This window comes from Dipodomys spectabilis, unplaced genomic scaffold, assembly GCF_019054845.1.
Source record: "Dipodomys spectabilis isolate Male_0828 unplaced genomic scaffold, ASM1905484v1 ptg000246l, whole genome shotgun sequence".
NCBI lineage: Eukaryota > Metazoa > Chordata > Mammalia > Rodentia > Heteromyidae > Dipodomys > Dipodomys spectabilis.
The window spans coordinates 652,685-676,613 of record NW_024870923.1 but is presented as its reverse complement, the minus strand read 5'-3'; the positions used below and the strand labels follow the sequence as shown (position 1 = coordinate 676,613).

Here is a 23,929-nt window from a genome sequence, read left to right as displayed (position 1 = left end):
AATCCTAACAAGAACTAAAACAGCAGCTCACAATTAAAACCAAATCATATCTGAATGTTAAGGTAACATAGACATTGGTTTTCATATATTCTAACTTGATGCCACTCATTCTTCTTAAAATATGTTGCAATTTTACACAATATCTTACATATTTTTCTCATCCTACTCGCAGCTCTAACTGGAACACCTTGCCTAATCCTAAACCTACAGATAATTGAATCATAATGTTAATAGCAAGCCACTATTTCACATTTACCCTAACTCTTGCTAGGCATGTAGGCCTAAATTTTACTTGCACTTTGAAGCTAAAAATTTTAAAGTGTTTCTCTATTTCCTGTCAAGTGTTGTTTTACATTATTTTTTAAAATTTTATTTTATTGTAAAGAGGCTTACAGAGAGATTACAGTTACATGTGTAAGGTAATGAGTACATTTCCTGTTGAACATTGTTGCCCTGTTCTTTGTTGTTCTCCCACTATCCCTTCCCTCACCCACCACTCTAACTCCATCCTCCCCATGGTGTAAATTTCGTTTTCAATATAGTGTGCTGTGAGTATCATTGTTGCAATAGGTCATCTTGTGTTGAACCTAAATTTTCTTTTCTCTAACCCTAATTCTAATTCTGTCTGGGATCCTAAACCTAACCATAATAGTAATTATATATATATATATATATATATATATATATATTATAGTAATTCAGAAATTAACAAAAATATTGAAGTTTTTATTCATCGTTAATCCACTGTACATCTTGAATTAAGTTGCAGTTCACCTTAAATCTTCCAAATTAGCTTATATGTGCATATATAAAGATGTAATTTGATGTGGAAAACAGAAGATCTTTGGAGGAAGGAGTAATGAAAAGGAAATACAGGGAGTACAATCAAATGCTTTAAATATATTTTGGAAAGAGCATAACGAAACTGCCACTTCTAACAATTAATAACCATTAACAAAATAACTAAAAATTAATAAGTAACTAACATACTGCCTTCTAGTGTTCTTTAAGAGAGCCATGATAGAAGTTCCGGGAAGATGGCGGAGGAGAAGCTGGAATCTGAACAAGCTCTTGCATAGAAAACAGTTTCAGAGTTCCAGTGAACAGTCCCAAGCCAGAGAATCACACCAAGTGTGCCATCACAGGACAGAGAGTTAGTCAAGAGAGGGGAAGCCAAGCAGACACATCTGAGCGCCTGCCAGCAGCTGCTGCTGCGGCTGCACGGTCGCAGAAGCGACCACCGCCGCCGCGGGGGCACACCTGAGACACAGTCCGGGACGAAGGAGCCAGACCCAGCGGACGAGCGGATTCTACTCAACACCAGCAAGAACCGACAAGGAGCGGACAACTTCATCCTGCACTTTGCAGCCCAGAGACGACCCGGGATCCAAGACTCAGCATGAGTAGAAGCCCGACTTCCTCACTCCTTCTCAGGGAGCAGAGGAGGGAAGGCCACCCCTCCCACCCCAGCACCGGTGATCTCCATCTTGGAGACCGACAAAGCTCGGAGGAGCGGCTAGCTCCAGCTCAGGCCTTGGAATAAAACTAGTCATTTAGCAGGTCACAAGAAATTAACAAGTGACCTCACAGACTCAGTTCCATCCAGGGAAAAGTCACCCAGCTCAGGCGCCAGCCATTGGAGTGGCTCTCCTCACCGGGTAACCAGAGCTAGAGGCTGCCCCTCCCTCTAGCAGCCACCACAATCAATTGAAAAACAGAAACCCTGAGAATGGCTCCAGGCTGGGTGCTGTGAGTTTATTTTTCACAAAATAGCCCCAGGGAAAAGCTACTGTTCATTGAAAGGCCTCAACTCTACACAGAACCTAGCCTCATCACTGCATCCCCCTCTTTTGTGATTCTCAAAGCAGATCACCCTCCCAGTAAACTAACCTGGGAGGGGGATCTCAAAATCTTGGGTAAAGCAGAACATTTTTCTGCCTGTTCCAACAAACTGACTTAAGAAACCAATCAAGCCACAGGACCTCAAGCTGACCAGAGACTCCAACCAGACTCTGGTTACAGACAAAAGGGAGATACAGGACTCTTTCCACCCCTCCCCCCCAAAAAAAAATCAAAGAACTTTTTTTTTCTTCTTCTTCTTTTCTTTTTTTCTTTTTTTGTTTTGTTTTTTTTTTTCGTTTTTTGTTACCTTATATATATAAAAATTTTTTTTTGCTTTTCTAAAATTTTTATTAATCTTTAATTTTTGCCTCTTCTGAAAAAATAATTGTTTTCCATTAACTTTTTTTATTCTCCTCTTATAATTTTTATTTTAGGAATACGTGAATGTGTGTTTTCCTTTCTTTTCTTGTCTTCTTTCTCTTTTTCTTTCATTCTTAATTATCTTTTTGTTTTTTGTCTAGCTCTACTGAACTTCTGATCTTTTCTTCTCACTTTCCTATCCTTTCCATCTTTTCCTCTTTGTTCTTCTTCATGTGACTTAACTCTTGTCCTGCACATCCTCAGATAAACCAGTAGTTAACCAGTAGACCCTATCCCCCATTGTGTACACACTTAATCCACAAACTTATTACTCAATTCAAAACCTCTGAGACTTAAATTCATTAATAGCAGTACTACCTCTTTATACCTATATAATATTTTAAGCATTTTTTTAGTTTTCCACATCTCCTCTATGTCCCTCCCTTTCTCTCAACATATTCATATTCCTCTATAAATAGATGGTTTTTAATCTCTAAAATAACATTAATTTTTACGTTTCTATTTTTTTCTGGTCTCTTTTCATTCCCCTTTCCCTTTCTTCTTTTTCTCTCTCTCTCTACTTGCATCCTACCCAACCTATTTCCTGCATTGTGATTAGGACATAGTTAACTCTCCCTGTGCCTCCCCACACCAATCTATTCCTATTTTTTACCCACATCTCTCCCTAACCCTAATAATTTCTGGTTTTCCAAATTCTTCTCTGCGGTTCGAAGTCCTTTAACATATAGTTGTTTGATGTCGAATAGATGTATCTGTTGAACTAGATTGTATCTGTAGACTATTGACTGTACAAATGCAAACTTTGGTTGATGGTTGCCTTAAGATAGTGTTCTAGCACAAAACTGGTGCTATCTTCATCTCAAATGGGCAGAGTAAGCCGGAAAAACACAAGAAAAATGGCAAATTCGGGTATCTCAATTCCCAATCTTGATAATCAGGGGTTAGAACAGATAATGAATAATCCAGAGGAGAGTTCCCAAACAGCTCTACAAACACTGCTGGCAAACATGATAAATGAAAAGTTTGACAACGTACAAAGAACTCTGTATGAGCGTGATAGGGAGAGAGAGGAGGCATCCCAGAAGTTTATACAGGAATATCATAAGCGTGAGGAAGCTACTCAAAAACTGATACAGGATTTGCATGAACAACTTGAGAATACTCAAAGAGAAAGGGAGGAATGACGTGAGCAGGCTGAGAACACTCAAAGAGATCTGCAGGAATCCCACGAACGGGAGGAAGCTAATCAAAGAGTAATACAGGAATTGACAGAGCAGGTAGAGAACACACAAAGATCACTAAAGGCATTCATGGAATCCATTAACAAAGAGCTGAAGGAAGTCAGGGAGACCACAAAGGGAATGCTGAATTGAACCCAACAGAAGGAATGGGAGCCCAAAGAAACCATAACCAATCAACTAAGTGATTTGAGGACAAACACTGAACACCAAATTAAGGAAGTAAAGAAATTCATACAAGACCTAAAACAGAGCTTCAACAAAGAACTTGAAGCCATCAAAGCTGACCAACTAGAAGGAAAAGAGATAAAAAACAAAACAAAGTAGAGAGTCTTGACAGCAGGTTAGACCATGCAGAAGATCGAATCTCAGGGATTGAAGACAGCCTAGATATTATAGAGAAAGAACATACAACCATCCAAGACAAGTCCAAGAAATATGATAGATCTATCCAACACCTGGAAGACACCATCAGAAGACCTAATCTAAGGATAATGGGTGTAGAGGAGCACCTAGAAACAGAAGTCAATGGTCTAGGAAATTTGTTTAACAGGATCCTAGCAGAGAACTTCCCAAACATGCAAAAAGATAGGCCTGTCCAGATACAAGAAGCATTTAGAACCCCAAATAGACCAGACCAGAATAGGACATCCCACCGCCACATTATAATCCACACAGGATCAACTCAGAACAAGGAAAAGATCCTTAAAGCTGTCAGAGAGAAAAGGGTAATCACTTATAAAGGGAAACCAATTAGAATCACCTCAGATTTCTCAGCAGAGACAATCAAAGCAAGAAGAGCCTGGAATGATGTATGCCATGCCCTAAAAACAAACAACTATCAACCAAGAATACTGTACCCAGCTAAACTCTCCTTCATAACTGAAGGCCAAATAAAAACCTTCCATAGCAAAGAAAAATTGAAACAATACATCTCCACCAAAACAGCCCTACAAAAGATTCTTAAAGATGTCCTACACATAGAAAACCAACAAGACTGCAATAAAGGCCAAGAAACTGGACCCAAACTGAGAATCCAAGAACCATAGGAAGAACCCAGTTTTCGCAGCCCCCAAGGAGGTAGATAACATGGCAGGAACTCCCAAATACCTCTCAGTCCTATCTCTTAATGTTAACGGACTGAACTCTCCAATTAAGCAACATAGACTGTCTAGTTGGATTAAAAAACATGAGCCTTCTATCTGCTGCCTGCAGGAGTCACATCTTGCCCGTAAAAACAAACACATTTTCAATGTTAAAGGCTGGAACAAAATCTACCAAGCAAACGGACAGCATAAACAGGCGGGAGTTGCAATCCTAATATCAGATAAAATAGACTTCAAATTAAAATTCGTGAAAAGAGATAAAGAAGGTCGCTACATACTAATTAAAGGATCTCTCCTTCAGGAGGATATTACAATTCTAAATATCTATTCGCCAAACAATGGAGCACCCAAATTTATCAAAGAAACACTACTTTCCCTCAAATCCCATATAGATCCAAAGACATTAATTGTTGGGGATTTTAACACACCACTCTCCCCACTAGATAGATCAACTCGGCAAAAACTCAACAGAGAAACCGCAGATCTAAACAGCTGCATAGATCAACTAGACTTAACAGACATTTACCGAACATTTCACCCAGGAGCATCGGAATACACGTTTTTCTCAGCAGCACATGGAACGTTTTCTAAAATAGACCACATTTTAGGCCACAAAGCAAACTTGTCTAAATTCAGAAATATTGAAGTTATACCTTGCATTCTCTCTGACCACAAGGGAATAAAATTAGAACTCAACACCAAAAGCCACCAAAGAAAGTCCGGTATCACATGGAGGCTGAACAACACACTGCTGAATCATGAGTGGGTCATGGAAGAGATTAGAAAGGAAATTCAAATGTTCATGCTATTCAACAAAAATGAACACACAAAATACCAGCTCCTCTGGGACACAGCAAAGGCAGTACTCAGAGGCAAGTTTATAGCTCTGAGCACCTACATCAACAAATTGGAGAGATCTGAAACTAACAATTTAATGACACATCTAAACCTCCTTGAAAAAGAGCAGCAAGATAAACCCCAATCCAGTAGACGGAAAGAAATAATCAAAATTAAATCAGAATTAAATGAATTAGAATCCAAAAAAACTATAGAAAGAATCAACAAAACAAAGAGTTGATTCTTCGAAATACTTAAAATTGACAGACCCTTAGCAAATCTTATCAGAAAAAGAAGAGAACACACCCAAATTAATAAACTCAGAGATGAGAATGGAAATATCACCACGGAAACAAACAAGATTCAGAACATTATAAGGGAATACTTCTCAAACTTTATGCTAATAAGTTTGAGAACTTGACAGAAATGGACCTCTTCCTAGCAAATATTGACATGCCAAAACTAAACCAAGATGAGTTAAACTATCTTAACAGGCCCATATCAAGCATTGAAATAGAAACAGCAATAAGAGACCTCCCAGCTAAGAAAAGTCCAGGACCAGATGGTTTTACAGAAGAATTTTACAAGGACTTGAAAGCAGAGCTCACACCAATTCTCCTCCAACTCTTCAATGAAATTGAAAGAGAAAGCTCACTACCGAACACATTCTATGAAGCCATCATAACCCTCATCCCAAAACCAGGCAGGGACTCATCAAAGAAAGAGAACTATAGACCCATTTCTTTGATGAACATTGATGCAAAATTCTCAACAAAATTTTTGCCAACCGACTTCAACAATTCATCCAAAAAATCATACACCACGATCAAACAGGATTCATTTCAGGGATGCAAAGCTGGTTCAATATACGCAAATCAATTAATATTATTCATCACATCAACAGGAGCAATAATAAGAACCACATGGTTATCTCAATAGATGCAGAAAAAGCATTCGACATGATCCAACACCCATTCCTGATGAAGGTTTTGGAAAAATTAGGAATCCATGGAACATTCCTCAATACAATAAAGGCTGTATATGACAAACCTACAGCCAGCATTATACTCAATGGTGAAAAACTAAAGCCATTTCCTCTTAACTCAGGAACAAGACAAGGATGCCCACTCTCTCCACTTCTCTTCAATCTAGTATTAGAATGCCTAGGTACAGCAATAAGACAAGATGCAGACATAAAGGGGATCCAAATAGGGAAAGAAGAAATAAAACTCTCCCTCTTTGCAGATGACATGATCTTGTATTTAAAAAATCCCATAGACTTCACTCCCAAATTACTCAAGCTGATTCAAAACTTTGGCAAAGTAGCAGTTTATAAAATTAACCCCCAAAATTCATTGGTTTTTCTGTATGCCAACAATGCGAAAAGTGTGGCTGAAATTAGGAAAGCAACTACATTTGTAATAGCCCCACACACACGAAAAAATACCTAGGAATTAACTAAAGAAGTGAAGGACCTCTATGATGAAAACTTTGAAAAAGGAAATTAACAGAGAACTTAAAAAATGGCAAAACCTCCCATGCTCCTGGATTGGAAAGATTAACATCATGAAAATGACAATACTTCCCAAGGCTATCTACAAATTCAATGCAATACCTATCAAAATTCCACGCTCATTCTTCAAGGAAATAGAAGAGGCAATCCAAAAATACATATGGAACAATAAAAGACCCCGAATAGCAAAAACGCTCCTCAACGGAAAGAACACTGCTGGAGGAATATCAATACCAAATTTCAAACTCTACTATAAAGCCATAGTAATCAAAACAGCTTGGTATTGGCATAAGAACAGGCCTCAGGACCAATGGAATAGAATTGAAAACCCAGAAATGAACCTACAGACCTATAGCCATCTAATCTTCGATAAGGGAGCTAAAACAATAGAATGGAAGACAGACAGCCTCTTCAGTAAATGGTGCTGGCAAAACTGGTTAACTACATGTAGAAAACTAAAGCTAGATCCTTATATATCACCCTGCACCAGAATCAACTCCAAATGGATCAAAGACCTTGAACTCAAAGCAGACACTCTGAAAACATTACAGGATGGAATAGGAGAAACCCTGGGTCTCCTTGGCTCAAGCCAAAATTTTCTGAATAGAGACCCTGAAACACAACAAATCAAAGAAAGGTTGGACAAATGGGATTGTATAAGGTTGCAGAGCTTCTGCTTGGCAAAAGACATAGCTAGCAAGATCAATGGAAAGCCCACGGATTGGGAGAAGATCTTTACTAGCCATACAACGGACAAGGGTCTCATATCTAAAATATACTTGGAACTCAAAAAATTAAACCACCCAACAACAAATCCTCAAAGAAACAACTGCCCAATAAGTAAGTGGGCGAAAGACTTAAAGAGAAGCTTCTCTGAAGAAGAAAGAAGGATGGCCAATAGACACATGAAGAAATGTTCAACATCCCTAGCCATAAAAGAAATGCAAATCAAAACAACATTGAGATATCACCTCACTCCAGTTAGAACAGCAAAAATCAAGAACTCTAACAACAAAAGATGCTGGAGGGGATGTGGACAGAAAGGAACCTTACTTCATTGTTGGTGGGAATGTAAACTTGTTCAACCACTTTGGATAGCAGTATGGAGGTTCCTCAAAAGACTCCACATAGAACTCCCCAATGACCCAGCAATCCCACTTTTGGGCATTTACCCAAATGATCACAAACAAGGCCACACTAAAGCTACCAGCACAACTATGTTTATTGCAGCATTATTTACCATAGCTAAGATATGGAACCAACCAAGATGCCCCTCAGTAGATGAATGGATCAAGAAAATGTGGTATATATACACAATGGAATTCTATGCCTCCATCAGAAAGAATGACATCTCCCCATTTGTTAGGAAATGGAAAGGCTTGGAAAATATTATATTAAGAGAAGTAAGCCAGGCCCAAAGAAACATAGGTCCCATGGTTTCCCTTATTTGCAATATCTAGTATAGGTATGAGTCAAGCGGAAAAAATCAGATACTGTGATGTTTGGAAAACGAACCCTCAAATATGTATTTTAATGTTTTTGTTTCTTTCATGCATGTGTTTCTAACGCATTTATAAGATTATTTCTTTGTTGCTTTGTATGTCCCTCCCCCACAGTGTAACCCCTGCTTTCACTATATTTGATGTCAGTATAACATGTGGAGGAGACGGGGACAAACAAGTCGTTTAAGGATTCAGGTGCACCTGTTGCAACAATGAGAAGTACAAAATGTCATGTCAAAACCAGCTTTACAATGTCGGGGGGGAGAGGGGGGGTATGATTGGGTGGGGGGAGGGGGGAGGCTGGGAAGGGAGGTGAAGGGTAAACAAAGGAGGAGGCTGCAATGCTTGGTAAGAAATGTATGCATTATCCTGCCCATGTAATTGTAACCCCTCTGTACAGTATGTTCTCAAATAAAATAAAAAAAAATTAAAAAAAAAATAGAGCCAGGATATGTCTTGTGTATAAAATGCTTGTGTTAGATAAACTTTGTTCATGCATAATTTATTTTATTATTGGCCAATTATTTAATTTAATCAATAAATATATATCAAATAAGATTCCATGATAAAAATGTAAATCAGTTACTTAGCAACTGTTTGAGAAAAAATAGTCATGACTTTTAAGAAACTTAATGTCAGAGACACAGGGGGCTGCTTGCAGATCACCAGGTACCGGATTGCAGAACAGCGGATCGCCAGGAACAGAGAAACCTACCAGCCGGCAGTCTCCAGGAGGATCCCACCCCACCCATCACTCTCCACCGGAGCGGAGAGGCTCCATCCCGCCAAAGACACCCGGCACCAGCAGCGCCACAAAGGGACCTGTCCGCAGACCACCCGCCCAATCGCGATCGCAACGACCCGGCGGGGGGCCGCCCAACCCAGCCCGCAACCACCCCAACTGAACTCGGACTGCAACAACAACTGACGGACTGCAACAACAACTGACGACCTACAGGGTGAGTACCCATCAGGGGACAGGGAATCCATCAAGGGAGACCAGAGCTGGAGGGAATCCCCAGACCCTGACCTAGACTCCCTACCCCAACACCCGGACCACAGGACCCACTAAAACTGGGAACTGTTCGAGAGCCCCACCAGCCGGTGGAGCACACTCTGCTGGCCAGGCCAGAGCAAGAGCGCCCCGGGAAGGGAGCTTAAATGCTCAAGCCAGGAACAGTGCCCCTGGGTCAAGACTACCAACAGTAGAAGAAATTTGAACTGTGTCCTCCAGGCTGCATAACCAAGGTGGTATACACATTAGCACAGGCCTAACGAGCGCGCTCCAGGCTGGGGCCGGAACCAGGCCAGGGGACCGGCGCCTGAACAAAGCAAAAAGGGTCAGAAGTGGGGCTGTGGCTCAAATGGTAGGGTGCCAGCCCTGAGCTGAAGAGCTGAGGGACAGCACCCAAACCTAGAGTTCAAGCCCACAACCAGCCCAAAACAAACAAACAAAAACACATCAGGAGCCCATAGCAGACTCCAGTATTTGGGAGAGTGCATCCAGAGCATCTGATCTTCCCAAGAGCACCCGCAGGAGCAAACACAAGCAGTCTAGGCTGCTCAACCCTTCCAAAAGCGGGAATTGCTACAGCAGAGAGCTGAGAATCCTAAGTGAATAGCAGCTGGAAATAGGCTCCCAACAGAATCCAGATCAGACACAGACTCTCTCTACCAATAGAGAATCAGCAACCAAGCAAAGACAGACACACCAAAACAAGATTGAAGAGCAGTCTCCTGAACCCCCATGCGAAAATCACAGAGAAAAATCACAAGGTTTACCACTACCCAGGACAGCAAGCTCACCTCAAAAGCCAGCAGCCACGCAGGGGAGAGCCCCAGTGGGAGCAAAGCAGGAATGGAAGACAAAAACTACATCCAAGGGTTGCTGGAGGCAATGACTCAAGAAATAAAGCGAGAAATGGATCAGAAATTGAAAGAGCACAAGGATGAACTATCAAAAGATATACAGGATATCAAACAAAAATTGGATGCAAAAATAGAAGCTGCACAAACCTCAGTAAGAAGTGAGATAAACGCCAAATTAGAGGTAATGCATACTGATATCACCTCATTGAGAGGTGAGATCAGTACTCTGAGAACCAACATTGAATCCATAAAGGGATCCATTTCCACCATGCAAACCACAATAGAAGCCACGGTCAACAGAGTGAATGAAATGGAAGGTAGAGTGTCAGATACAGAAGACAGAATACACCAACTGGACCAAAAAGTGACAGATATGGAAAAATCACTCAAATTAAACCAAAGGGAAATTCAAGAGCAAGCAGATAATGCTAAAAAATTTAACCTTCGCATAATCGGAGTGGACGAAGGTGAGGAATTCCAGAGCAAGGGAATGCAACACCTATTTAACAAGATAGTCAATGAAAATTTTCCCCACCTCAAAAACGACCATCTTAACTACATCACAAAAGCTTATCGAACACCCAACAAGCAAGATCCCAGGAGAAACACTTCTAGGCACATAATAGTAACAATGATGGATCTGAATAATAAGGAAACAATCCTGCATGCAGCAAAAATGAAGAAGGAGCTATACTACAACGGGAAAAAAATTAGAATCACTGCAGATCTCTCCACACAAACAATGAATGCAAGAAAAGCCTGGGAAAGCACCATACGAGCCCTGAGAGCCAATAACTGCCAACCCAGACTGATATACCCGGCAAAGCTAGCATTCACATTCGATGGAGAACTGAAAACTTTTAATAGCAAAGAAAAACTAAATGAATACATAAACATTAAGCCAGCATTACAAAGAATTCTAAGAGGGGGGACACAACCTGAAGAAAGCAACCAGGAACTGGGACCTGCCCCAAACAGGCATTACTCAAAGTCTAACTGAGCAAGCACAGGAGGAAAGGAAAGAAGAAAAACTTAGGAAAACGGAATGGCAGGGACAACAATGCATCTCTCTATACTTTCTCTTAATATAAATGGGCTGAATTCGCCAATTAAAAGAAAACGAACTGAGGACTGGATCAGAAAACAAGACCCATCCATCTGTTGCCTTCAGGAGACCCACCTCTCAGCCAAACATATAAACAAACTCAGAGTGAAGGGGTGGAAAAGGATCTACCAATCAAATTCCCCCAATAAGAAAGCAGGTGTAGCTATCCTGATATCTGACAAAATAAACTTTTCATTAAAATCAGTACAGAAAGACAAGGACGGACATTACATATTAATAAAGGGAACAATCCAAGAGGAGGATATAACCATCATCAACTTATATGCCCCAAATATCGGTGCACCCAGATATGTTAAACAAATGCTCTCAAACTTACAGAATAAAATAGATCCCAATACGATAATACTAGGAGACTTTAACACGCCACTCTCACCAAAGGACAGGTCTACCAACCAGAGGATTGGCAAAGAAGCTACCGAATTAAGTGAGGCCATACTTCAAGCGGAATTAACTGACATCTACCGAGTATTTCACCCTAAAACAACACAGTACACATTCTTCTCAGCAGCTCATGGAACTTTCTCCAAAATAGACCATATCATAGTTCATTCAAGGAACTTAAGCAAATACAAAGGGATCGACATAATCCCCTGTATCCTATCTGACCACAGTGGAATCAAGCTAGCTCTCAATAACAAAGCATACCGCAGAAATTTCTCTAATACATGGAAATTGAACAGCACACTCCTTAACAAGGCCTGGGTAACAGAAGAGATCAGAGAAGAAATAAAGCATTTCCTAGAACTCAATGAAAATGAAAACACCTCACAAAGAAACTTGTGGGACACAGCAAAAGCAGTCCTGAGGGGCAAATTTATTGCCCTCAGTGCCCACATCAAGAGAATGGAGACAGACCAAGTAAATAATCTCATGTTGCAACTAAAACAGCTAGAAAAACAAGAAAAAATGGGACCTAAAGCTACTAGACGAAGCCAGATAACCAAATTGAGAGCAGAGATTAACCAATTAGAAAATCAGAAAACCATAACCAAAATAAACCAAACAAAAAGCTGGTTCTTTGAAAAAATAAACAAAATTGATGGCCCGTTGGCAAGATTAATTAAAAAAAGAAGAGAGGAAACCCATATTAATAGGATTAGGGATGCCACGGGAAACATCACAACACGTACCCAAGATATCCAAACAATTCTAACAGACTACTTTCAAAAGCTATACTCTCTAAAGGAAGAAAATCTGGCGGAAATGGATGCATTTTTAGAGAAATACAAGTTACCCAAACTGAGCAAAGAAGAAGTTAACCAATTAAATAAGCCAATATCCTATAATGAGATACAGGAAGCTATCAAAAGTCTTCCAACAAAAAAAAGCCCAGGACCAGATGGATTCACAGCAGAATTCTATAAGACCTTTAAAGAAGAACTAATACCCATACTCCTCAAGCTCTTCAGAGAAACAGAGAAGGAGGGAGCTATCCCAAACTCATTCTACGAAGCCAATATCACACTCATCCCCAAACCAGGCAAAGACCCAACCAAAAAGGAGAATTACAGGCCAATCTCCTTGATGAACACAGATGCAAAGATCCTTAACAAGATTCTAGCTAACAGAATCCAGAAACACATAAAAAAAATAATACACTATGATCAGGTAGGCTTCATCCCAGAGACACAGGGATGGTTTAACATACGTAAGTCAATAAATGTAATCCAGCATATCAACAGAGCCAAGGTCAAGAATCACATGATTATCGCCACAGATGCAGAAAAGGCCTTTGATAAAATTCAACATTCATTCATGCTAAAAGCTCTGGAGAAAATAGGAATAGAAGGAACATTTCTAAAAACAATAAAAGCCATTTATGACAGACCAATAGCCAATATTATACTTAATGGGGAAAAGCTACAACCAATCCTCCTAAAAACAGGAACAAGGCAAGGATGTCCACTGTCTCCACTCCTCTTCAACATAGTCCTAGAACCCTTAGCCAGGGCAATAAGGCAAGAAAAAGACATTAAAGGGATCCGCATAGGGAAAGAAGAAGTGAAACTATCCCTTTTTGCAGACGACATGATACTATACCTCCACGATCCCAAAAACTCCATCCCCAAACTTTTAGAAATCATAAGTCACTTCGGCAAAATAGCAGGATACAAAATAAACCCACAAAAATCAGTTGCCTTCCTATACACTGATAACGCACAGGAAGAGAGGGAAATAAAGGGAGCAACCCCATTCACAATAACCTCCCAAAAAATAAAATATTTAGGAATTAACCTAACCAAAGATGTAAAAGAACTATTTAATGAGAACTATAAAAAGTTAAAGAAAGAAATTGCAGAAGACACTAGGAAATGGAAAGACCTCCCATGCTCCTGGATAGGCCGACTTAATATAGTAAAGATGGTGATACTTCCAAAATTAATATACAAATTCAATGCAATTCCTATTAAAATCCCAATGACGTACATCACTGAAATACAGAAAACAGTCCAAAAATTTATATGGAACAACAAAAGACCTAGAATAGCCAAAACAATTCTAGGGGATAAAGACAATATGGGAGGGCTATCCATGCCGAACTTCAAACTCTACTACAGAGCTATAATCACAAAGACAGCATGGTACTGGCACAAAAACAGACCCGAAGACCAATGGAACAGAATAGAAGATCCAGATATAAATCCACAGGCCTACAGCCAGCTGATATTCGACAAAGGAGCCAAAGACATACAATGGAAGAAACACAGCCTCTTCAACCGCTGGTGCTGGGAAAACTGGGCAGCCACATGCAGAAAACTAAAAGTGGACCCCAGCCTATCACCATGCACCAACATCAACTCAAAATGGATTAAAGACCTTAACATTAAACCTGAATCTCTGAAACTACTGCAGGACAGAGTAGGAGAGACACTTGAACTAATAGGCACAGGAAGGAACTTCCTGAACAGAGTCCCAGGGTCACAACAAGTTGGAGAGAGACTCGACAAATGGGACTACCTTAAAATAAAAAGCTTCTGCACAGCTAAATCTATCGCAACTAAGCTAGAAAGACAACCAACTAATTGGGAAAAAATATTTACCAGCAATATATCAGACAAGGGGTTAACATCCTGTATATACAGGGAACTCAAGAAACTAATCCCTCCCAAACCTAACAAACCAATTACTAAATGGGCAAGGGAACTAAAGAGGGACTTCTCAAATGAAGAAATAAAAATGGCAAAGAAACACATGAGGAAATGTTCATCATCCCTGGTGGTGAAGGAAATGCAAATAAAGACAACCCTGAGATACCACCTTACCCCAGTCAGAATGTCCCACATCCACAAATCAGCCAACGACAAATGCTGGAGGGGATGTGGAGAAAGAGGAACCCTATTACACTGCTGGTGGGAATGTACACTTATACAACCACTTTGGAAAGCAGTCTGGAGGGTCCTTAGAAAGCTAAAGATTGACCTCCCTTACGACCCAGTCATACCACTTCTAGGCATCTACCCTGAACAACAGGAACCAATATACAAGGACACGTGCACCTCCATGTTTATTGCAGCACTGTTCGCAATAGCTAGGATATGGAAACAACCTAGGTGCCCCACGACAGATGAATGGATCCAAAAATTGTGGTATCTATACACAATGGAATATTATGCAGCCATTAGAAATGACAAAATAATGGCATTTGCAGGGAAATGGATGGAGCTAGAAGGAATCATGTTGAGCGAGGTAAGCCAAGAACGAAGAGACAAACGGTACATGGTCTCCCTCATAAGTGGATGCTAAATCCAAAAGGTTAGTGATACGACAAAACTATCAGGACTTAAGAAACAAAGAACTCCCACTCATCTGGTTGAACCACTACTAAATATCCTCATGCTGCTGATCACAAATATGGTATATAACATGTGAACACTGTTATATATTACAGACTGTGGTAGACAATTTGCTCCAGGGAAGTTAGAATGAACTTGTGACTTTGAAATTATGTAATCATTTAATCACAATCAAAAAAAAAAAAAAAAAAAGAACCTCGGGGAAGGGAGGGAGGGAGGGGATGGTAGGGGGAAAACAATGGAGGGGGTAACAATGTTCAAGAGGAAGTGTACTCATAACCTCACTCATGTAACTGTGACCCTCTGTATAGTAGCTTTACAATAAAAAAATAAAATAAAAAAATAAAAAAAAATAAAAAAAAAAAAAAAAAAAAAGAAACTTAATGTCTATTTCCCTACAAAGCACTGCTTTCAGTTTACAAATCTAGTATTTCTACTAAGTTTTGAGATCATAATTGGCATGAAAAACAACTAACTGTACATCTTATTTCTTGAATGAGTGATGTTTTAAATATTATCTTTTATTCAAATGAATACTTCGGTCTACTTTTTCAAAATAAATGCAATTTTATCTCCTTTCAGAACAAGTACTTTCCCTTCAATTAAATGTATTAATATATACAGGTATTTATACGCTAAATCTTCTATGTTTGTTATGTAGATCTACATATTCAGAATGACATGGTTTTTCTATTCACAAATGTCTAACCTGTGGGATATTTGCTTCATTAATATAAATTATCTCAGGTTGTTTGAAGGCTCCAGTAAGCAGTGTGGTCAAAAACATTTCCTGAATTCTAAATATTAAATCTAATCATTTTTAGCCTTTGATTATATCATTCATTTTCTCTTCAGAGCAATTAAACTAAAATAATTACTACTTTTTAAACATTTCACTCATATTGTAAATAATACTAACATAGTTCACACAGAGACTAATTATTTCAAACTCACCAGATTTAATGATCATAGTGTGAAGATATAAAGAGTAGAAGGTCCTTATACTCAATAATATTTATGATTAAATTAAATCAAATCATATATCTGGATTTCTAATTTGGAGGTTAATCATATGGAAACAGGAACATACTAAGAAACATGATTACTTTGAGACCATTTTCTTCTTAAAATTAGGCAGCAAAAATATCTCTAAGAAATATATTTTTAATAAAATGTTTCAACCCTTAGTTAAAGTGCATTATGCTTTCATATAAAGTTTATCTCAAAATAGAAATTCTGCAACTAATCTATGTTTTCATGAACAAAATGCTATGACTTCTAATCTTGTTACGTGATTTAATTATATCTTTGTTGTGACATGATTCCTATTTACACTTAATACTAACTTCATACAAACCATGCCCATGCACACTAACTTACATAAGATAATATTCAAACAAATTGATCTTTCTTCCTATCTCCCACAGGCAAGGGTGAGGTTTTGAAGTATATTAAATGAAATCACTCTAAAAGAGAGTCTTTATAAAATGGAAATTTGTAACGTGAGGTTGCGATCATGAGCTATTTCGACTTGGCTGAACAGGAATTCTCTTTTCTACAGCACTTTCTAACCTTTTAATCACGGAAATCCACACAATTTGAAGTTCATATGAAGGAATTACATTCCTAAAAGAAGTGGCAACCCTGCTCAAAAGTTCGGTCTCATCACTAGTTCTTTGTGTTTGCTGGCTGATCTATTTCTCTATCATATGTTTCATATTATTAAGCATATTAGTAATTCAGCTGTGAGTACATAGCAGGAGACTCCTGAAATAACTGCTATTGCTGGGTAATATTCAGGAGAGAGGAAAAAGATTACATTACTCTCCAATTCCTCCCTTTGGCCTTCAATAAACCAATTAATTGTCAAAACAATCATGTAAGATGTTAGTTTACTTTTCTCTTTTTAAGTAAGATTAAGCAAGTGTTTTTCACAGTAAAAAGTAATGACAGTAGTATCAGAACTCTGATATGAGCACCTTCTGCCTAACAAGTAATGCTCTATGGGCTGTAAATATGGAAGTCACACTTAAATTCTCTCTCTACGAACACTCACACAGACACAGACACAAACAGACAAAAACACAGACACAGACACAGACACAGACACACACACACACACACACACACACACACAAACACACACACACACAGCTGCCACCCAGACACATAAAAGAACAGTTCAATTCCTTGGTAATGATAGTTGATTGATGTTTGCTCCGTTGGTTTTTCTTTTTTTCAGGACCTTGCCTGGACCTGCACCTTTCTCTGAAATCAAGCCCCCTGCTTTTAGAATACTGTGTCTATGTATTCAGAGTATGTACCTGCCTTCTTCAGGCCAATTAATAATACCCAGAATAGAGTATCCTCAAACTTGACATTCAAGTCAAACTCCATGAATTCATACTATTATTCTGAAATACTAAAATTTATTGGATCTAGAAACCAAAAAAAACCCACTTTGTTTTATTAGTAGGAATTGACCTAGTGAAAGTAGAAGACTATTGATCAGGAACTGAGGTAAGAGGACAGGAGTATGTGGGAAAATGTAGAATACTGGATGTGTGTTAGAGATATAAAATCATTGTCTGTTGGATCATTTATTCTAAACTTAGCCTATATTGAAAGCTCAATTTACATATACAGTTTTCCAGCTATTTGTTTACCCATCACTTCTGATCACAAATACTCTTATGAATTTTTATAGTATCTTTGAATAAATCACATAGTTTGCATGTGCTTATCATCTTAATGAAAAACAGTTTGCTCCTACATCTTTCGTCTATGTGACGTACCCTTATTTTTGGTTTCTCTGTTTGCTGAGTAAATGTATTCCTGGAAACAGGATACTGACAACAAATCTGGGTTTAGTTTTCATTTTTTAAATTTGAAATATAATATAAACTTTGTTGTGACTAGTAATTTTCTAAAACTGAGTGATATTCATGAACACTAATATTTTGGTGCCTTTAAGTAAATTGGGACTTGATGTGGTATGGTAATTCTTGTGTCTAATTAACTTAACCATTAGATTATTAATGTATAAACAGGTGCATTGTACTTTTTTATTTTTATATATAAAATAGTCCCCAAGGATTTACTTTAAAGTGATAAGGGGGGGTGGTTGTCTTCATGTTCCATACTTTATATTTATTTCAGTAAAAGTACTAATAATACATGATGTATGGTGGAGCAATATAAAAGATGAGAACATATTTCTAAAGGGAATGGGTTTATTGATTAAAACAGAAAACTTTGAAATAGTCATGTTCCTTGGTTGAAACTGCATACATTTCTTATGAATGTAGCTCCACATGAGAATCAGGGATAAATTCACATTAATATTACTGAGATTTACATCACAATACAAGCAATATAGGTATTTTAAGGAATTGGTCATTCAAAGCACTAGATACCTAATGGATGAGGAATGGAATTGAAAATAGCAGAGGAAAACAATTCAACATGCATATATTATGATTTTATAATACTAATATGGAAGAAATGGAGCTTTTGCCTTTCTGAAGAAGAAAGTTTAGCCAGTAATTTCAATGTAAGACTTCAGTTGTAATGAGTCTAAAGTCTTTTTCTCCAAGATATTCAAGAGTACTATGCTCATCTTCTGAAGAGTAAGTAATTATTTTAATTAATTTGCTTAATATTAATTTACTTGTAGCAAATAGGTTAAAATGTCTCCTCTCTTTCTTTCAATGCAATAACATGCATTTCATATTATTAATGTCTCTTCATACAAGCCTGTAATCACTATTTCAAACTAACACAAACAAAAAAACAAAAATAACCTGATACAACCATCACAAATCCTAAATTATGTGAAAAAAATCAACATTTTGTAAAATATATCTGAGGAATTGTAAAAAAATGACAAAATAACAACAGAAAATTCCCCTAGCTCTCTCTAATGAAACAGAGAATTAGAGTCCTTGCACGTACTCTACTTCTAAAAAGTCACACCCAGTCAGTTCTAACTATATATAGACATACAATTCAAAAGAAGATTTTATACTGTCTTCACAATAAAAACAGAAATATATGAAAAGATGCCCAGCCAGGCAGGTGACTTTTGTGACTGTGTTGGCCAACATATTTAAAAGCACAGATGCAGTGTGGAAATAAAAGGTCCACATGGGAAAAATAGCAGGAACAGAAGTGTACATCAGAGACAGCCACATCCATACTCAGAGACAATTCAAGATACCATTGGGCAGCCCGAACTGTCACTAGAACCACAAGTATTAACATCACAACATCTCACCACAATTGATTTCTACTCCTACACTTAATGGTCTAGACAAAAACCTAATTCCACAAAAACAAATCACAACAGAAGATCCAACCAACATATGGCAAATCAACCAAGAACATAAAGAGTCACCTATTAAGATTATAGAGCCCCCAAAAGACATCCTCCAACTGAACAGAGCAAATCAGAAAAATACAAGAAAAGTGATGTCTAGATTGTATAATTCACACAGTAAATAACCAGGCATTAGTACAGACAATTAGGTACCTAGAAGATAGTTTTCAAAATACATTACAATTACTGCTGAAAATGTGATTAATGAAAAGGTACAAAACCTCTACAAGGAAATTTATTGAACAAGATGAGAACAACCAAAGATTAGCAAAATAACTCATGGAGACTACAAACAGAAAAATAAATTCTGAAAAGGCAAGGGAGTCCAAGGAAAAAATGGATGCCTAATTAAAAGATATGAGAGAAGACACAGCTCAATAAACAACCCTAAAAACCCCACCACCCAAAGAAAATAAGTAAAGAAAGTCCATACAAGACCTAAAACAAAGCTTTATAAAGAGATAGAAGCCCCAAAAAATGACCAATTATAAAACAGAAATAAAAAACAAAGTATAAAGTCTTTACAACAAGTAGATGACATAGAAGATAATCTCAGGGGTCAAAGACCAAGTAGGTATAATAGGAAAGAGGAAATAATCATTTAGAACAAATCCAAGAAATAAGAAATGATCTTGCCAGAACTTCACGATTCAGTTAGAAGATCAAATTGGGGGAGATTGGTCTCAAGAAGGAGAAGAGCAGGAAACTAAATGGATGGGAAACATATTACAGAATTCTAGCAGAGAACATTCCAAACATCCAAAGAGATAAGCACATTCAGAGAAGAGAAGCCTTTAGAACACCAAACAGAATTCTAGAAGAGAACAACCCACCACCACATCATAATCCATTAGAGGATCATTAATGATCAAGGAAATGATTCTTAAAGCTGCCATAGAGAAAAGATTGATTATTTATAAAGTATATACAGTCAGAATAAACACAGATTTCTTAGTTGATATGATAAAAAGAAGAGCCTGGCATGATATATAACAAACATTAAAGGCAAACAACTACCAACAGTGAATATGGTCCTAAGTCAAACTCTCCACCAAATCAGCGGGATAGAAGTTAATCAAATATATCCTACAGAGACAAGATCAAGAAGAACAGGAACTGGTTATATATGATGAGAACTAGGTAAATATATTAAGAGTAGATGAGTCACAGCTCCTAAGAGCTCCTGAGAGAATTCACCCAAATAGTTAAAATTAGAGAAAAATGAGATGTCATAACATAAATTAGCAAAATTGTGAATGTTATAAGAGAGTACTTTGAAAACCATATACCAATCACCTGGAGAATCCTGGAGTAATTGATGCTTTCTTATACTCGAACTGTACCAGGAAGTGATGCATAAGAAGTAATGAAAATGAAATGTCAATAAACAATTTCCCATAACAGAAAAATCTAGGACTCAATAGATTTACCATGAAATTAAGGCCTGCAAAGAACTTACAATACTCTGCTCTAACTCTTCAATGGAATAGAAAGGGAAATGGAATTATCAAACACAATCTATGAAGCTAGAATTAGACTCTTCCCCAAATCATCTAGAGACTCATCAAAGAAAGAGAACTATGAACCCAGCTTTGATAAGCATTGATGCATAACTTCTCAATGCAATTCTTACTAACCAACTTAAACAATTAACAAAAAAACATGCTATGATCAAATACTATTCATCCTAGTATACTGCTGGATTCAATATACTTGTCAATAAACATAACACACATCATCAGCAGAAGCAGGGACAAGAACCACGTGATTGTTTGTATGGATGTAGAAATAGCTTTTAACAAATTCCAATACCCTTTTATGATTGAAAGGTCTGAGAAGCTAGGAACGCATGGAACTTTCCTCAATATAATACATAGTATGTATACGACAAAGAGAAAATAAGCATGTACCTAACGATGGAGGCATGAAGACATTAAAATCAGGAATGAGAAAAGGATGTCCACTCTCTCTACTACTCTTCAATATAGTAGTGGATTTTCTAGCAAGGACAATAGGCAAGAGAAAAATATAAAAGGGATCCAAATATGAAAGGAGTAAAACTATCTCCTTTCACAGATGAAATGATACTTTATATAATGGACCCTATAGCTTCCCCCCAAAAAGTTAGTAAAAGTGATGCTAATCTTCAGCAATGTAGCAGGGTATAAAACCTACAAGAATCAGTAGTTTTCCTGTGTTACCAACAATGGGAAGATCCAGGCTGAAATCCAAAAAACAACCTCATATATATTAGCCTCAAAATCAAATCAAATCTAAGCAAAACAAAACAACAATAAAACTAGGAATTAATTAATTTAACAAAAATGTGAAGAACCTCTATTGTGAAAAATTTGAAATCCTAAAAGCGAAATTGAAGGAGATTCAAGGAAATGGAAAGTCTTTCAATGCTCCTGGTTGGAAGAATTAACATTGTGAAATCTGCAATACTGCCCCCAACAATTGGCAATGCAATACCCATCAAAATCCCTACAATATTCTTCAATGCAATAGAGAAAGCAATCCAAATTTATTATTGAATTACACAATTACAGTTGAAAGAGTAGGCTGGGAAATGAACTCATAGGCCTATAGTCATCTTACACACACACACACACACACACACACACACACACATTGGAATTCTATTCACCCATCAGAAAGGATGACTGTTCACCAGTCTTAAGGAACATCAAAGGCTTGGGAAAATTATACTAAGAGAAAGGAATGCACACTTGAGCAATATAGGTTTCATATATTCATTCATTCATGGAAGCTAGAAGGTACCTACAAATCTACAAGAGAGATTTTTCCTCCAGTTTGAATTGCCATTATCAAGAAAACTGACAATAGCAAATTCTAACGTGGATGTAGCCAAATGGGAACTCTATTACACTGTTCGTGGGAAATTAAATTTGTTCAACCATTCTGAAATGCCGTACGGACATTCTGCGAAAGACTAAACAGATCTCCCTTATGGCCCAGTAATTCCTCTCCTGGGCAGTAATCCAATAAATAAGAAACAAGCTCACATTAAAGCTACCAGTATAACCATGTTCAGAGGCAATCTGGCATCCTTGCAAAGCCAGCAATAATATTCTGCTACCACTTACAGAAATGGTCTATCCAGATGGCTTTTCAAGGTTGACGGTAAAAAATGTTTATTTCTGTGTGGGAGGACCATATAAAAAACAAAAAAAAATCACATCGTACATTATAAATACTTTAGAAACAACAGCAAGAAAATAAAAACACTTGTGTCCCTATCTTGGGGTTCCTTTAGCTTAACATCACCTTATCTATTCATATGCACATAGCTTCTGACCTTTTCTGCTTATCCACAACATATATTAATTATTGCCAATAAGGGATACCACGTGACCGATGTTTCTTTGGACTTGGATTATTTCAGTTAATATAATTTTTCCAAGTCTTTCCATTCCGTAACAAATTGGGCAATGTCATTCTTTCTGATGGACGATAGAATTCCCATACACACACACACACACACAAACACACACACACACACACACACACACACACACACACAAACTCACGTTTTCTTGATCCATTCATCTACTGAGGGCCATCGGGGTTGGTTCCATATCTTAGCTATGGGAAATAATGCTGCAATAAGCATAATTGGATTGGTAATTTTAATATGGTCTTGTTGCTGACTATTTAGGTGTATGCCCAAAAATGGGATTGCTGGGTCATACGGGAGCTCTATGTGGAATCTTTTAAGTAACCTCCATACTGCTTTCCAAGTGGGTGAGCAAGTTTACACTCCCACCAAGAATGAAGTAAGGTTCCCTTCTGGCCACATCCCCTCCAGCATCTGTTATTGTAAAAATGTGGAGCGCTTCACGAATTTGCATGTCATACTTGCACAGGGACCATGCTAATCTTCTCTGTATTGTTCCAATTTTAGTGTATGTGCTGCTGAATTGAGCACAGAATATTTTTTATATATAAAGTGGAATTGATTTTCTTAAGCTAGACAATTCAACAAAAAGTTCAAAAGAATTGTCGTGAAATTTTAGAACCATGTATTTCTTACATAAGCACACATTTAAGACTAAAGTCAAGATTGATATGTCAAAAACAAAATAATTCCAGATATTTGTTGTTCAACAGATGTGTAGGAGGAGGAATTCAATTATTCTATACAAGGCACCTATCATAATGAACACTGCAGCAAGTGTTAAGTTTTTTTTTAAAGTTTTAATGTTTTAAATATGTTTAATTTTAGTAATTTGCTTATATGCCAAAATTAAGATTGTTTGGTAGGTCATATAACTTTTCTATAAAGTATTTAAGATTTATGGTAGCAGACATATACTACT

At 37.6% G+C, this 23,929-nt stretch overlaps 1 non-coding gene across 1 annotated transcript; it reads right to left on the bottom strand.

Annotated features, from left to right (window-relative positions):
• Positions 1–23,431: 23,431 nt before the first annotated feature.
• On the bottom strand, positions 23,432–23,538 carry LOC122124782. Its single transcript, XR_006150652.1, has one exon. It is a non-coding gene; the product is annotated as a U6 spliceosomal RNA (small nuclear RNA).
• Positions 23,539–23,929: the final 391 nt, after the last annotated feature.